A 14,505-nucleotide genomic window follows, 5' to 3' on the forward strand; every position below is an offset into this window, starting at 1 on the left:
TATTTATCCATCCATCCATCCATCTATTTATCCATCCATCCATCCATCTATTTATCCATCCATCCATCCATCTATTTATCCATCCATCCATCTATTTATCCATCCATCCATCTATTTATCCATCCATCCATCCATCTATTTATCCATCCATCTATTTATCCATCCATCTATTTATCCATCCATCCATCCATCCATCTATTTATCCATCCATCTATTTATCCATCCATCTATTTATCATCCATCTATTTATCCATCCATCCATCCATCTATTTATCCATCCATCTATTTATCCATCCATCCATCCTTCCATCCATCCATCCATCTATTTATCCATCCATCCATCCATCCATCCATCTATTTATCCATCCATCTATTTATCCTTCCATCCATCCATCCATCTATTTATCCATCCATCCATCCATCCATCTATTTATCCATCCATCTATTTATCCATCCATCCATCCATCTATTTATCCATCCATCCATCTATTTATTTATCCATCCATCTATTTATCCATCCATCTATTTATCCATCCATCTATTTATCCATCCATCCATCCATCCATCTATTTATCCATCCATCTATTTATCCATCCATCCATCCTTCCATCCATCCATCCATCTATTTATCCATCCATCCATCCATCCATCTATTTATCCATCCATCTATTTATCCATCCATCCATCCATCTATTTATCCATCCATCCATCCATCCATCCATCTATTTATCCATCCATCTATTTATCCATCCATCTATTTATCCATCCATCCATCTATTTATTTATCCATCCGTCTATTTATCCATCCATCCATCCATCTATTTATCCCTCCATCTATTTATCCATCCATCTATTTATCCATCCATCCATCTATTTATCCATCTATGTATCCATCCATCCATCCATCCATCTATTTATCCATCCATCTATTTATCCATCCATCCATCCATCTATTTATCCATCTATTTATCCATCCATCCATCTATTTATCCATCCATCTATTTATCCATCCATCCATCTATTTATCCATCCATCCATCTATTTATCCATCCATCTATTTATCCATCCATCCATCTATTTATCCATCCATCCATCTATTTATCCATCCATCCATCTATTTATCCATCCATCTATTTATCCATCCATCTATTCATCCATCCATCCATCTATGTATCCATCCATCCATCTATTTATCCATCCATCCATCTATTTATCCATCCATCCATCTATTTATCCATCCATCTATTTATCCATCCATCCATCTATTTATCCATCCATCTATTTATCCATCCATCTATTTATCCATCCATCTATTTATCCATCCATCCATCTGTTTATCCATCCATCTATTTATCCATCCATCTATTTATCCATTCATCCATCCATCTATTTATCCATCCATCTATTTATCCATCCATCCATCTATTTATCCATCCATCTATTTATCCATCCATCCATCTATTTATCCATCCATCCATCTATTTATCCATCCATCCATCTATTTATCCATCCATCTATTTATCCATCCATCTATTCATCCATCCATCCATCTATTTATCCATCCATCCATCTATTTATCCATCCATCCATCTATTTATCCATCCATCTATTTATCCATCCATCCATCTATTTATCCATCCATCTATTTATCCATCCATCTATTTATCCATCTATTTATCCATCCATCTATTTATCCATCCATCAATCCATCCATCCGTCCATCCATCTATTTATCCATCCATCCATCCATCCATCCATCCGTTCCTTTCTTCCAGGGTAGTGGCGGTCTCTCCAGCGCTGGGTCAGATTTCCAAGCGGAGGATGTCTGCAGTAACTCCTCCCGAGACAGAGACAGCCCCCTCGCCCCTTCTCCTGCCCCCTCCTCCCCCTGCCTCCCCCCTTCGGCCGCCCCCTCCCGCCCACCCCTCTCTCACCCCTCTGGACCTGGAGCGCCTCACGGACGAGCACCTGCGTGCCAAACGGGCCAGGGTGGAGAACATCATCCGGGGCATGAGCCATTCCCCCTGCGTTGCTCCGCCTGCCCTCCGGCATGGAGAAAAGGACAGGGACCGAGAGACAGGGAACAAGACAGGGAGAAGAGAGGACAGGGACCGAGAGAAAGGGAACCAGACAGGGAGAAGAGAGGACAGGGAGAGGGAAAGGAACTGTCCTCCACTGCAGCCTCCCAGCCCTGGGTCTCTCTCAAGAGGGGCAGAGGGGTACAGGGAGAGTCGGGGGGAGACTAGAGGAGAGGTGTACAGGGAGAACAAGAGAAAGCAGCGTCTCCCCCAGCAGCAACAACAGTCCTTTACCCAGCTGGTGTGTGTCAGACAGGAGAAGAGGCAAGAGGAGAGACGACAACTCAAACTACAGCTAGAGGATATGCAGGTGAGGGGATGCACACACACACACGCACGCGCACACACACACACACACGCACGCACACACACACACACACACACGCACACACACGCACACGCAAATGCACACAGACACATACACAGACACAACACACAGACACACACAAACACACACGCACACACACACACACACACACACACACACACACACACACACACACACACACACACAGAGCACACAGCACACAGACACAACACAGAGACACATACACAGACACAACACACAGACAAACACAAACACACACACACACACACACGCACACACACACAACACACACACACACACAACACACACACACACAGCACACAGACACAGCACACAGACACACACACACACACACACGCACACACACACAACACACACACACACGCACACACACACAACACACACACACACAGCACACAGACACAACACACAGACACACACACACACACACACACACACACGCATACACACACAACACACACACACACACACACACACACACGCACACACACACAACACACACACACACAGCACACAGACACAACACACAACAGACACAGCACACAGACACAACACACAGACACACACAAACACAAACACACACTTCAAGCTTTGGTAGTGAGTTGTAAATATGTCCATTTGTTTGAAAAGTGGCAAAAGTTGAGTTTGAAACGTGACATGTTTCTATTCCTACAGCTATCTATATATTAATGTAGAACATCATGTTTCTATTCCTACAGCTATCTATATATTAATGTAGAACATCATGTTTCTATTCCTACAGCTATCTATATATTAATGTAGAACATCACGTTTCTATTCCTACAGCTATCTATATATTAATGTAGAACATCATGTTTCTATTCCTACAGCTATCTATATATTAATGTAGAACATCATGTTTCTATTCCTACAGCTATCTATATATTAATGTAGAACATCACGTTTCTATTCCTACAGCTATCTATATATTAATGTAGAACATCATGTTTCTATTCCTACAGCTATCTATATATTAATGTTTAACATCATGTTTCTATTCCTACAGCTATCTATATATTAATGTAGAACATCACGTTTCTATTCCTACAGCTATCTATATATTAATGTAGAACATCACGTTTCTATTCCTACAGCTATCTATATATTAATGTAGAACATCACGTTTCTATTCCTACAGCTATCTATATATTAATGTAGAACATCACGTTTCTATTCCTACAGCTATCTATATATTAATGTAGAACATCATGTTTCTATTCCTACAGCTATCTATATATTAATGTAGAACATCACGTTTCTATTCCTACAGCTATCTATATATTAATGTAGAACATCATGTTTCTATTCCTACAGCTATCTATATATTAATGTAGAACATCACGTTTCTATTCCTACAGCTATCTATATATTAATGTAGAACATCATGTTTCTATTCCTACAGCTATCTATATATTAATGTAGAACATCACGTTTCTATTCCTACAGCTATCTATATATTAATGTAGAACATCACGTTTCTATTCCTACAGCTATCTATATATTAATGTAGAACATCATGTTTCTATTCCTACAGCTATCTATATATTAATGTAGAACATCACGTTTCTATTCCTACAGCTATCTATATATTAATGTAGAACATCACGTTTCTATTCCTACAGCTATCTATATATTAATGTAGAACATCATGTTTCTATTCCTACAGCTATCTATATATTAATGTAGAACATCACGTTTCTATTCCTACAGCTATCTATATATTAATGTAGAACATCATGTTTCTATTCCTACAGCTATCTATATATTAATGTAGAACATCATGTTTCTATTCCTACAGCTATCTATATATTAATGTAGAACATCATGTTTCATTATTTATATGTCTCAATATATTGTTTATTATTTATATATATTTTATATTCATTTATTGATTGATTTATACATGTATATACTGTATTTATGGATATGTTTATCTATTTGTTATTGATTGATTGCTATATTAGGTTCAATAGTGTATTTTACTAGTTTGTATTGTTCTACAGAAACAGCTTCGTCAGCTGCAGGAGAAGTTCTATCAGATCTATGAGACTGAGACGGAGGAGGAGGAGGAGGAGGAGGAGGAGGAGGAGAGAGCAGGAGGAGGGGAGGAGGACGGGAACCTGTCAGAGAACAGCGTCCGCTCCGACGGTTTGGAGAACACACCCAGGGACCGCCGCGGCAACCGTCACCGTGCCGACGGTATCTACGATGACCTGTCAGAGTTGGTTGACGACCCAGGTCTATTTCTGGACCGAGCCAGAGCACTGTTACGAGAACAGGCCCTGTTGGCTGGAGAGAAGGATGAGGAGGGAGAGAAGGAGGAGGGAGAGAGGGATGAGGGAGAGAGGGAGGGGGGGAGGGGGCTGAAGAGGGATTGGGGCCAAGGCGAGAGAGGGGCAGGAGGGGGGCCAATGCGAGCAGAGGGGAGGCAGCTAGCCGAGACTCTAAAACAGGAGCTCAACTCTGCCATGTCACAGGTGGTTGACACCGTGGTTAAAGGGTTCAACCATAAACCACCGAGCCATCATCATCTTCAACACCATCCCTCTCATCACAGTGGCTCCCAAAACACCCCCTCTGCCACTAAAGCTCCCTCACAGGCCTCCTTCCCTCCCTTCCCCCCTCTCCACTGACTCTCGCTTCGGGGGAGTCAGCATGAACGGTGACAGCCCCAACTTTCACTCAGCCAATCAGAGGCTGCCGTGCTTTGGCGACGTCATCATCCCGAGCACGCTGGACTCGTTCGGGGGCCTCAGTGTTCCGACGGCTGGTGACCAGACAGAAGCGCTGCCTCTAGTGGTCAGGAAGACCAGCGCCGAACAACACCAACAGAACCCCTGTCTCCCTCCTCCTCCTCCTCCTCACCCCCACCACCCCTCCCTCCATTCCTCCCCCCTCTCTGCCTCTCTGGGGTTCTCCCCTCCCTCCTTCCGACACCCCTTCCCCCTCCCACTGATGGGCTACCCTTTCCAGAGCTTCTCCAAAGACCAGCGCTCCTCCCCTGAGTCCATGGACCTCTCCAGGGAAACTGTGGGGCTGCGGACCAAGATGGGGTCGGGCGGGGGCGTCCATTTTGTCTCCCACCACCACCACCACAGGCAGAGCTCTCCACCCCAACATGGAGGAGGGAGCGAGGGGCTGTCGCTCATCAAGTCAGAGTGTGGAGACCTTCAGGACATGGCTGACATATCGCCTTATTCAGGAAGTACTGTATCCTTTCCTAGTGAAGTCCAGGTGTGTGTGTGTGTGTGTGTGTGTGTGTGTGTGTGTGTGTGTGTGTGTGTGTGTGTGTGTGTGTGTGTGTTTCATTGGACAACAGAGATGTGTTAGCAGTGGTCTCAGCAGTGGCTGTAAAAGTCTTTAATTTAAATGAATTGGTTCCTTCTCTTTCCCCTGTGTTCTCCTGACGGGGGGGTGAAATGGCCTTTGCGGGTCTTGCAAGGGGAAGATTAAACAGGTTGCACACGGATCTCTGGGCTTTCAAGTGAGAGCAGCTGGGAGAGGTGCTCTTAGGCACTGACAGACAGACAGACAGACAGAAAGACAGACAGACAGACACACAGACAGACACACACACACACACAGACAGAAAGACACACAGACATACACACAGACACACAGTATTTAGTGTTCTCACTGTCTCACCCACCTCTTTCATCACAGCAGTGAGACTTTGTACATAAACGCTCAAAGCAAATCATACTTCACACAGTGTGTGTGTGTGTGTGTGTGTGTGTGTGTGTGTGTGTGTGTGTGTGTGTGTGTGTCTGTTCGTGCATAACACTCAAAAGCTAATCGTATTTCAAAGAAAGGAACAGAGAGGATGATGGGTGGAGTGGGAGAGAGGTCTGGAGAAGAGAAGTGTTCTAAACTAGAGATGGAGAAGTGTTCTAAACTAGAGATGGAGAAGTGTTCTAAACTAGAGATGGAGAAGTGTTCTAAACTAGGGATGGAGAAGTGTTCTAAACTAGAGATGGAGAAGAGAAGTGTTCTAAACTAGAGATGGAGAAGAGAAGTGTTCTAAACTAGAGATGGAGAAGTGTTCTAAACTAGAGATGGAGAAGTGTTCTAAACTAGAGATGGAGAAGAGAAGTGTTCTAAACTAGGGATGGAGAAGAGAAGTGTTCTAAACTAGGGATGGAGAAGAGAAGTGTTCTAAACTAGGGATGGAGAAGAGAAGTGTTCTAAACTAGGGATGGAGAAGAGAAGTGTTCTAAACTAGGGATGGAGAAGAGAAGTGTTCTAAACTAGAGATGGAGAAGTGTTCTAAACTAGAGATGGAGAAGAGAAGTGTTCTAAACTAGAGATGGAGAAGAGAAGTGTTCTAAACTAGGGATGGAGAAGAGAAGTGTTCTAAACTAGGGATGGAGAAGAGAAGTGTTCTAAACTAGAGATGGAGAAGTGTTCTAAACTAGAGATGGAGAAGAGAAGTGTTCTAAACTAGGGATGGAGAAGTGTTCTAAACTAGAGATGGAGAAGAGAAGTGTTCTAAACTAGAGATGGAGAAGAGAAGTGTTCTAAACTAGGGATGGAGAAGTGTTCTAAACTAGAGATGGAGAAGAGAAGTGTTCTAAACTAGAGATGGAGAAGTGTTCTAAACTAGGGATGGAGAAGAGAAGTGTTCTAAACTAGGGATGGAGAAGTGTTCTAAACTAGAGATGGAGAAGAGAAGTGTTCTAAACTAGAGATGGAGAAGTGTTCTAAACTAGAGATGGAGAAGTGTTCTAAACTAGAGATGGAGAAGAGAAGTGTTCTAAACTAGAGATGGAGAAGAGAAGTGTTCTAAACTAGGGATGGAGAAGAGAAGTGTTCTAAACTAGGGATGGAGAAGAGAAGTGTTCTAAACTAGGGATGGAGAAGTGAAGTGTTCTAAACTAGGGATGGAGAAGAGAAGTGTTCTAAACTAGGGATGGAGAAGAGAAGTGTTCTAAACTAGGGATGGAGAAGAGAAGTGTTCTAAACTAGAGATGGAGAAGTGTTCTAAACTAGAGATGGAGAAGAGAAGTGTTCTAAACTAGAGATGGAGAAGAGAAGTGTTCTAAACTAGGGATGGAGAAGAGAAGTGTTCTAAACTAGGGATGGAGAAGAGAAGTGTTCTAAACTAGAGATGGAGAAGTGTTCTAAACTAGAGATGGAGAAGAGAAGTGTTCTAAACTAGGGATGGAGAAGTGTTCTAAACTAGAGATGGAGAAGAGAAGTGTTCTAAACTAGAGATGGAGAAGAGAAGTGTTCTAAACTAGGGATGGAGAAGTTTTATAAACTAGAGATGGAGAAGAGAAGTGTTCTAAACTAGGGACGGAGAAGTGTTCTAAACTAGGGATGGAGAAGAGAAGTGTTCCAAACTAGAGATGGAGAAGTGTTCTAAACTAGAGATGGAGAAGAGAAGTGTTCTAAACTAGAGATGGAGAAGAGAAGTGTTCTAAACTAGGGATGGAGAAGAGAAGTGTTCTAAACTAGAGATGGAGAAGAGAAGTGTTCTAAACTAGAGATGGAGAAGAGAAGTGTTCTAAACTAGGGATGGAGAAGTGTTCTAAACTAGGGATGGAGAAGAGAAGTGTTCTAAACTAGGGATGGAGAAGAGAAGTGTTCTAAACTAGGGATGGAGAAGTGTTCTAAACTAGGGATGGAGAAGTGTTCTAAACTAGGGATGGAGAAGTGTTCTAAACTAGAGATGGAGAAGAGAAGTGTTCTAAACTAGGGATGGAGAAGAGAAGTGTTCTAAACTAGGGATGGAGAAGAGAAGTGTTCCAAACTAGGGATGGAGAAGAGAATTTTTCTAAACTAGGGATGGAGAAGAGAAGTGTTCTAAACTAGAGATGGAGAAGTGTTCTAAACTAGAGATGGAGAAGAGAAGTATTCTAAACTAGGGATGGAGAAGTGTTCTAAACTAGAGATGGAGAAGTGTTCTAAACTAGGGATGGAGAAGTGTTCTAAACTAGAGATGGGAGAAGAGAAGTGTTCTAAACTAGGGATGGAGAAGAGAAGTGTTCTAAACTAGGGATGGAGAAGAGAAGTGTTCTAAACTAGGGATGGAGAAGAGAAGTGTTCTAAACTAGGGATGGAGAAGAGAAGTGTTCTAAACTAGGGATGGAGAAGTGTTCTAAACTAGGGATGGAGAAGAGAAGTGTTCTAAACTAGGGATGGAGAAGTGTTCTAAACTAGAGATGGAGAAGAGAAGTGTTCTAAACTAGGGATGGAGAAGTGTTCTAAACTAGAGATGGGAGAAGAGAAGTGTTCTAAACTAGGGATGGAGAAATGTTCTAAACTAGAGATGGGAGAAGAGAAGTGTTCTAAAACTAGGATGGAGAAGAAGTGTTAAACTAGGATAAACTAGAGATGGAGAAGAGAAGTGTTCTAAACTAGGGATGGAGAAGAGAAGTGTTCTAAACTAGGGATAGGGATGGAGAGAAGTGTTCTAAACTAGAGATGGGGAAGAGAAGTGTTCTAAACTAGAGATGGAGAAGTGTTCTAAACTAGGGATGGAGAAGTGTTCTAAACTAGATGGAGAAGTGTTCTAAACTAGAGATGGAGAAGAAGTGTTCTAAACTAGAGATAGTGTTCTAAACTAGGATGGAGAAGAGAAGTGTTCTAAACTAGGGATGGAGAAGAGAAGTGTTCTAAACTAGGGATGGAGTTCTAAAGAGAAGTGTTCTAAACTAGAGATGGAGAAGAGAAGTGTTCTAAACTAGGGATGGAGAAGTGTTCTAAACTAGGATGGAGAAGAGAAGTGTTCTAAACTGGAGAAGTGTTCTAAACTAGGGATGGAGAAGAGGGATGGAGAAGAGAAGTGTTCTAAACTAGGGATGGAGAAGTGTTCTAAACTAGGGATGGAGAAGTGTTCTAAACTAGGGATGGAGATAAACTAGAGAAGAGAAGTGTTCTAAACTAGGGATGGAGAAAGTGTTCTAAACTAGGGATGGAGAAGTGTTCTAAACTAGGGATGGAGAGAAGTGTTCTAAACTAGGATGGAGAAAACTAGGGATGGAGAAGTGTTCTAAACTAGAGATGAAGAGAAGTGTTCTAAACTAGAGATGGAGAAGAGAAGTGTTCTAAACTAGGGATGGAGAAGAGAAGTGTTCTAAACTAGGGATGGAGAAGTGTTCTAAACTAGGGATGGAGTTCTAAAAGAGAAGTGTTCTAAACTAGGGATGAAGAGAAGTGTTCTAAACTAGAGATGGAGAGAAGTGTTCTAAACTAGGGATGGAGAAGTGTGTTCTAAACTAGGGATGGAGAAGTGTTCTAAACTAGGGATGGAGAAGTGTTCTAAACTAGGAGAGATGGACTAGAGATGGAGAAGTGTTCTAAACTAGAGATGGAGAAGAGTGTTCTAAACTAGGGATGGAAGAAGGAGAAGAAGTGTTCTAAACTAGGGATGGAGAAGTGTTCTAAACTAGGGATGGAGAAGTGTTCTAAACTAGGGATGGAGAAGTGTTCTAAACTAGGATGGAGAAGAGAAGTGTTCTAAACTAGGATGGAAACTAGGGAGAAGTGTTCTAAACTAGGGATGGAGAAGAGAAGTGTTCTAAACTAGGGATGGAGAAGTGTTCTAAACTAGGGATGGAGAAGTGTTCTAAACTAGAGATGGAGAAGAGAAGTGTTCTAAACTAGGGATGGAGAAGTGTTCTAAACTAGGGATGGAGAAGTGTTCTAAACTAGGGATGGAGAAGTGTTCTAAACTAGAGAAGTGTTCTAAACTAGGGAGGGAGAAGAGAGTGTTCTAAACTAGGGATGGAGAAGTGTTCTAAACTAGGGATGGAGAGAAGTGTTCTAAACTAGGGATGGAGAAGTGTTCTAAACTAGAGATGGAGAAGTGTTCTAAACTAGGGATGGAGAAGAGTGTTCTAAACTAGGGATGGAGAAGAGAAGTGTTCTAAACTAGAGATGGAGGATGGAGAAGTGTTCTAAACTAGGGATGGAGTTCTAAACTAGGGAGAGAAGTGTTCTAAACTAGAGATGGAGAAGTGTTCTAAACTAGGGATGGAGAAGAGAAGTGTTCTAAACTAGGGATGGAGAAGTGTTCTAAACTAGAGATGGAGAAGTGTTCTAAACTAGAGATGGTGTTCTAAACTAGGATGGAGAAGAAGTGTTCTAAACTAGGAGATGGAGGACTAGGGATGGAGAGAAGTGTTCTAAACTAGGATGGAGAAGATGGAGAAGAGAAGTGTTCTAAACTAGGGATGGAGAAGAGAAGTGTTCTAAACTAGGGATGGAGAAGAGAAGTGTTCTAAACTAGGGATGGAGAAGTGTTCTAAACTAGGGATGGAGAAGTGTTCTAAACTAGGGATGGAGAAGTGTTCTAAACTAGGGATGGAGAAGTGTTCTAAACTAGGGATGGAGAAGTGTTCTAAACTAGAGATGGGGAAGTGTTCTAAAGATGGAAGTGTTCTAAACTAGGATGGAGAAGTGTTCTAAACTAGAGATGGAGAAGTGTTCTAAACTAGGGATGGAGAAGTGTTCTAAACTAGGGATGGAGAAGAGAAGTGTTCTAAACTAGGGATGGAGAAGTGTTCTAAACTAGGGATGGAGAAGTGTTCTAAACTAGGGATGGAGAAGTTTTCTAAACTAGGGATGGAGAAGTGTTCTAAACTAGGGATGGAGAAGTGTTCTAAACTAGAGATGGAGAAGAGAAGTGTTCTAAACTAGGGATGGAGAAGTGTTCTAAACTAGGGATGGAGAAGTGTTCTAAACTAGGATGGAGAAGTGTTCTAAACTAGGGATGGAGAAGTGTTCTAAACTAGGGATGGAGAAGTGTTCTAAACTAGAGATGGAGAAGAGAAGTGTTCTAAACTAGGGATGGAGAAGTGTTCTAAACTAGGGATGGAGAAGTGTTCTAAACTAGGGATGGAGAAGTGTTCTAAACTAGGGATGGAGAAGAGAAGTGTTCTAAACTAGGGATGGAGAAGAGAAGTGTTCTAAACTAGGGATGGAGAAACTAGGGATGGAAGTGTTCTAAACTAGGGATGGAGAAGAGAAGTGTTCTAAACTAGGGATGGAGAAGAGAAGTGTTCTAAACTAGAGATGGAGAAGTGTTCTAAACTAGGGATGGAGAAGTGTTCTAAACTAGGGATGGAGAAGTGTTCTAAACTAGGGATGGAGAAGAGAAGTGTTCTAAACTAGGGATGGAGAAGTGTTCTAAACTAGGGATGGAGAAGAGAAGTGTTCTAAACTAGGGATGGAGAAGAGAAGTGTTCTAAACTAGGGATGGAGAAGAGAAGTGTTCTAAACTAGGGATGGAGAAGTGTTCTAAACTAGGGAAGTGTTCTAAACTAGAGATGAAGAGAAGTGTTCTAAACTAGGGATGGAGAAGTGTTCTAAACTAGGGATAGAGATGGAGGGAGAGAAGTGTTCTAAACTAGGGATGGAGAAGAGAAGTGTTCTAAACTAGGGATGGAGAAGTGTTCTAAACTAAGATGGAGAAGAGAAGTGTTCTAAACTAGGGATGGAGAAGAGAAGTGTTCTAAACTAGGGATGGAGAAGAGAAGTGTTCTAAACTAGGGATGGGAGATGGAGAAGTGTTCTAAACTAGGATGGAGAAGTGTTCTAAACTAGGGATGGAGAAGTGTTCTAAACTAGGGATGGAGAAGTGTTCTAAATAGGGATGTTCTAAACTAGGGAGAAGTGTTCTAAACTAGGGATGGAGAAGAGAAGTGTTCTAAACTAGGAGAGATGGAGATGGAGAGAAGTGTTCTAAACTAGGGATGGAGAAGTGTTCTAAACTAGGGATGGAGAAGTGTTCTAAACTAGGGATGGGAAGAGAAGTGTTCTAAACTAGGGATGGAGAAGTGTTCTAAACTAGGGATGAGAAGTGTTCTAAACTAGGGATGGAGAAGTGTTCTAAACTAGGGATGGAGAAGTGTTCTAAACTAGGGATGGAGAAGTGTTCTAAACTAGGGATGGAGAAGTGTTCTAAACTAGGGATGGAGTTCTAAACTAGGGAGAGAAGTGTTCTAAACTAGGGAGAAGAGAAGTGTTCTAAACTAGGGATGGAGAAGTGTTCTAAACTAGGGATGGAGAAGAGAAGTGTTCTAAACTAGGGATGGAGAAGAGAAGTGTTCTAAACTAGAGATGGAGAAGAGAAGTGTTCTAAACTAGGGATGGAGAAGTGTTCTAAACTAGGGATGGAGAAGTGTTCTAAACTAGGGATGGAGAAGAGAAGTGTTCTAAACTAGGGATGGAGAAGTGTTCTAAACTAGAGATGGAGAAGTGTTCTAAACTAGAGATGGAGAAGAGAAGTGTTCTAAACTAGGGATGGAGAAGTGTTCTAAACTAGAGATAGGGATGAGAAGAAGTGTTCTAAACTATGGAGAAGAGAAGGGATGGATGGAAAGAAGTGTTCTAAACTAGGATGGAGAAGTGTTCTAAACTAGGGATGGAGAAGTGGAGAAGTGTTCTAAACTAGGGATGGAGTTCTAAACTAGGGATGGAGAAGTGTTCTAAACTAGGATGGAGAAGAAGTTCTAAACTAGGGATGGAGAAGTGTTCTAAACTAGGGATGGAGAAGTGTTCTAAACTAGGATGGAGAAGAGAAGTGTTCTAAACTAGGGATGGAGAAGTGTTCTAAACTAGGGATGGAGAAGTGTTCTAAACTAGAGATGGGAGAAGAGAAGTGTTCTAAACTAGAGATGGAGAAGTGTTCTAAACTAGGGATGGAGAAGTGTTCTAAACTAGGGATGGAGAAGTGTTCTAAACTAGGGATGGAGAAGTGTTCTAAACTAGGGATGGAGAAGTGTTCTAAACTAGAGATGGAGAAGAGAAGTGTTCTAAACTAGGGATGGAGAAGAGAGTGTTCTAAACTAGGGATGAAGTGTTCTAAACTAGAGATGGGAAGTGTTCTAAACTAGGGAGAGAAGTGTTCTAAACTAGGGATGGAGAAGTGTTCTAAACTAGGGATGGGAAGAGAAGTGTTCTAAACTAGGGATGGAGAAGTGTTCTAAACTAGAGATGGAGAAGTGTTCTAAACTAGGGATGGAGAAGTGTTCTAAACTAGGGATGAGAGTTCTAAACTAGGATGGAGAAGTGTTCTAAACTAGGGATGGAGAAGTGAGGGATGGAGAAGTGTTCTAAACTAGGGATGGAGAAGTGTTCTAAACTAGGGATGGAGAAGTGTTCTAAACTAGGGATGGAGAAGTGTTCTAAACTAGGGATGAAGAGAAGTGTTCTAAACTAGGGATTCTAAACTAGGATGGATGGAGAAGAGAAGTGTTCTAAATTAGGGATGGAGAAGTGTTCTAAACTAGGGATGGAGAAGTGTTCTAAACTAGGGATGGAGAAGTGTTCTAAACTAGGGATGGAGAAGAGAAGTGTTCTAAACTAGAGATGGAGAAGAGAAGTTTTCTAAACTAGGTATGGAGAAGTGTTCTAAACTAGATATGGAGAAGTGTTCTAAACTAGGGATGGAGAAGTGTTCTAAACTAGGGATGGAGAAGTGTTCTAAACTAGGGATGGAGAAGTGTTCTAAACTAGAGATGGAGAAGAGAAGTGTTCTAAACTAGGGATGGAGAAGTGTTCTAAACTAGGGATGGAGAAGTGTTCTAAACTAGGGATGGAGAAGTGTTCTAAACTAGGGATGGAGAAGTGTTCTAAACTAGAGATGGAGAAGAGAAGTGTTCTAAACTAGGGATGGAGAAGAGAAGTGTTCTAAACTAGGGATGGAGAAGTGTTCTAAACTAGAGATGGAGAAGTGTTCTAAACTAGGGATGGAGAAGTGTTCTAAACTAGGATGTGTTCTAAACTAGGGATGAGAAAAAGTGTTCTAAACTAGGATGGAGAAGAGAAGTGTTCTAAACTAGGATGGAGAAGTGTTCTAAACTAGGGATGGAGAAGTGTTCTAAACTAGGGATGGAGAAGTGTTCTAAACTAGGGATAAACTAGGGATGGAGAAGTGTTCTAAACTAGGGATGGAGAAGTGTTCTAAACTAGAGAGATGGAGAAGAGAAGTGTTCTAAACTAGGGATGGAGAAGAGAAGTGTTCTAAACTAGGATGGAGATGTTCTAAACTAGAGATGGAGAAGTGTTCTAAACTAGGGATGGAGAAGTGTTCTAAACTAGGGATGAGAG

General features: G+C 41.7%; 1 pseudogene; it reads left to right on the top strand.

Annotated features, from left to right (window-relative positions):
* The window catches only part of LOC115125860 (prospero homeobox protein 1-like), a 108,201-nt pseudogene that overhangs the window by 11,496 nt on the left and 82,200 nt on the right, over positions 1-14,505 (top strand).

The sequence above is a fragment of the Oncorhynchus nerka genome, linkage group LG12 (genome assembly GCF_034236695.1).
Source record: "Oncorhynchus nerka isolate Pitt River linkage group LG12, Oner_Uvic_2.0, whole genome shotgun sequence".
Classification (NCBI taxonomy): Eukaryota; Metazoa; Chordata; class Actinopteri; order Salmoniformes; family Salmonidae; genus Oncorhynchus; species Oncorhynchus nerka.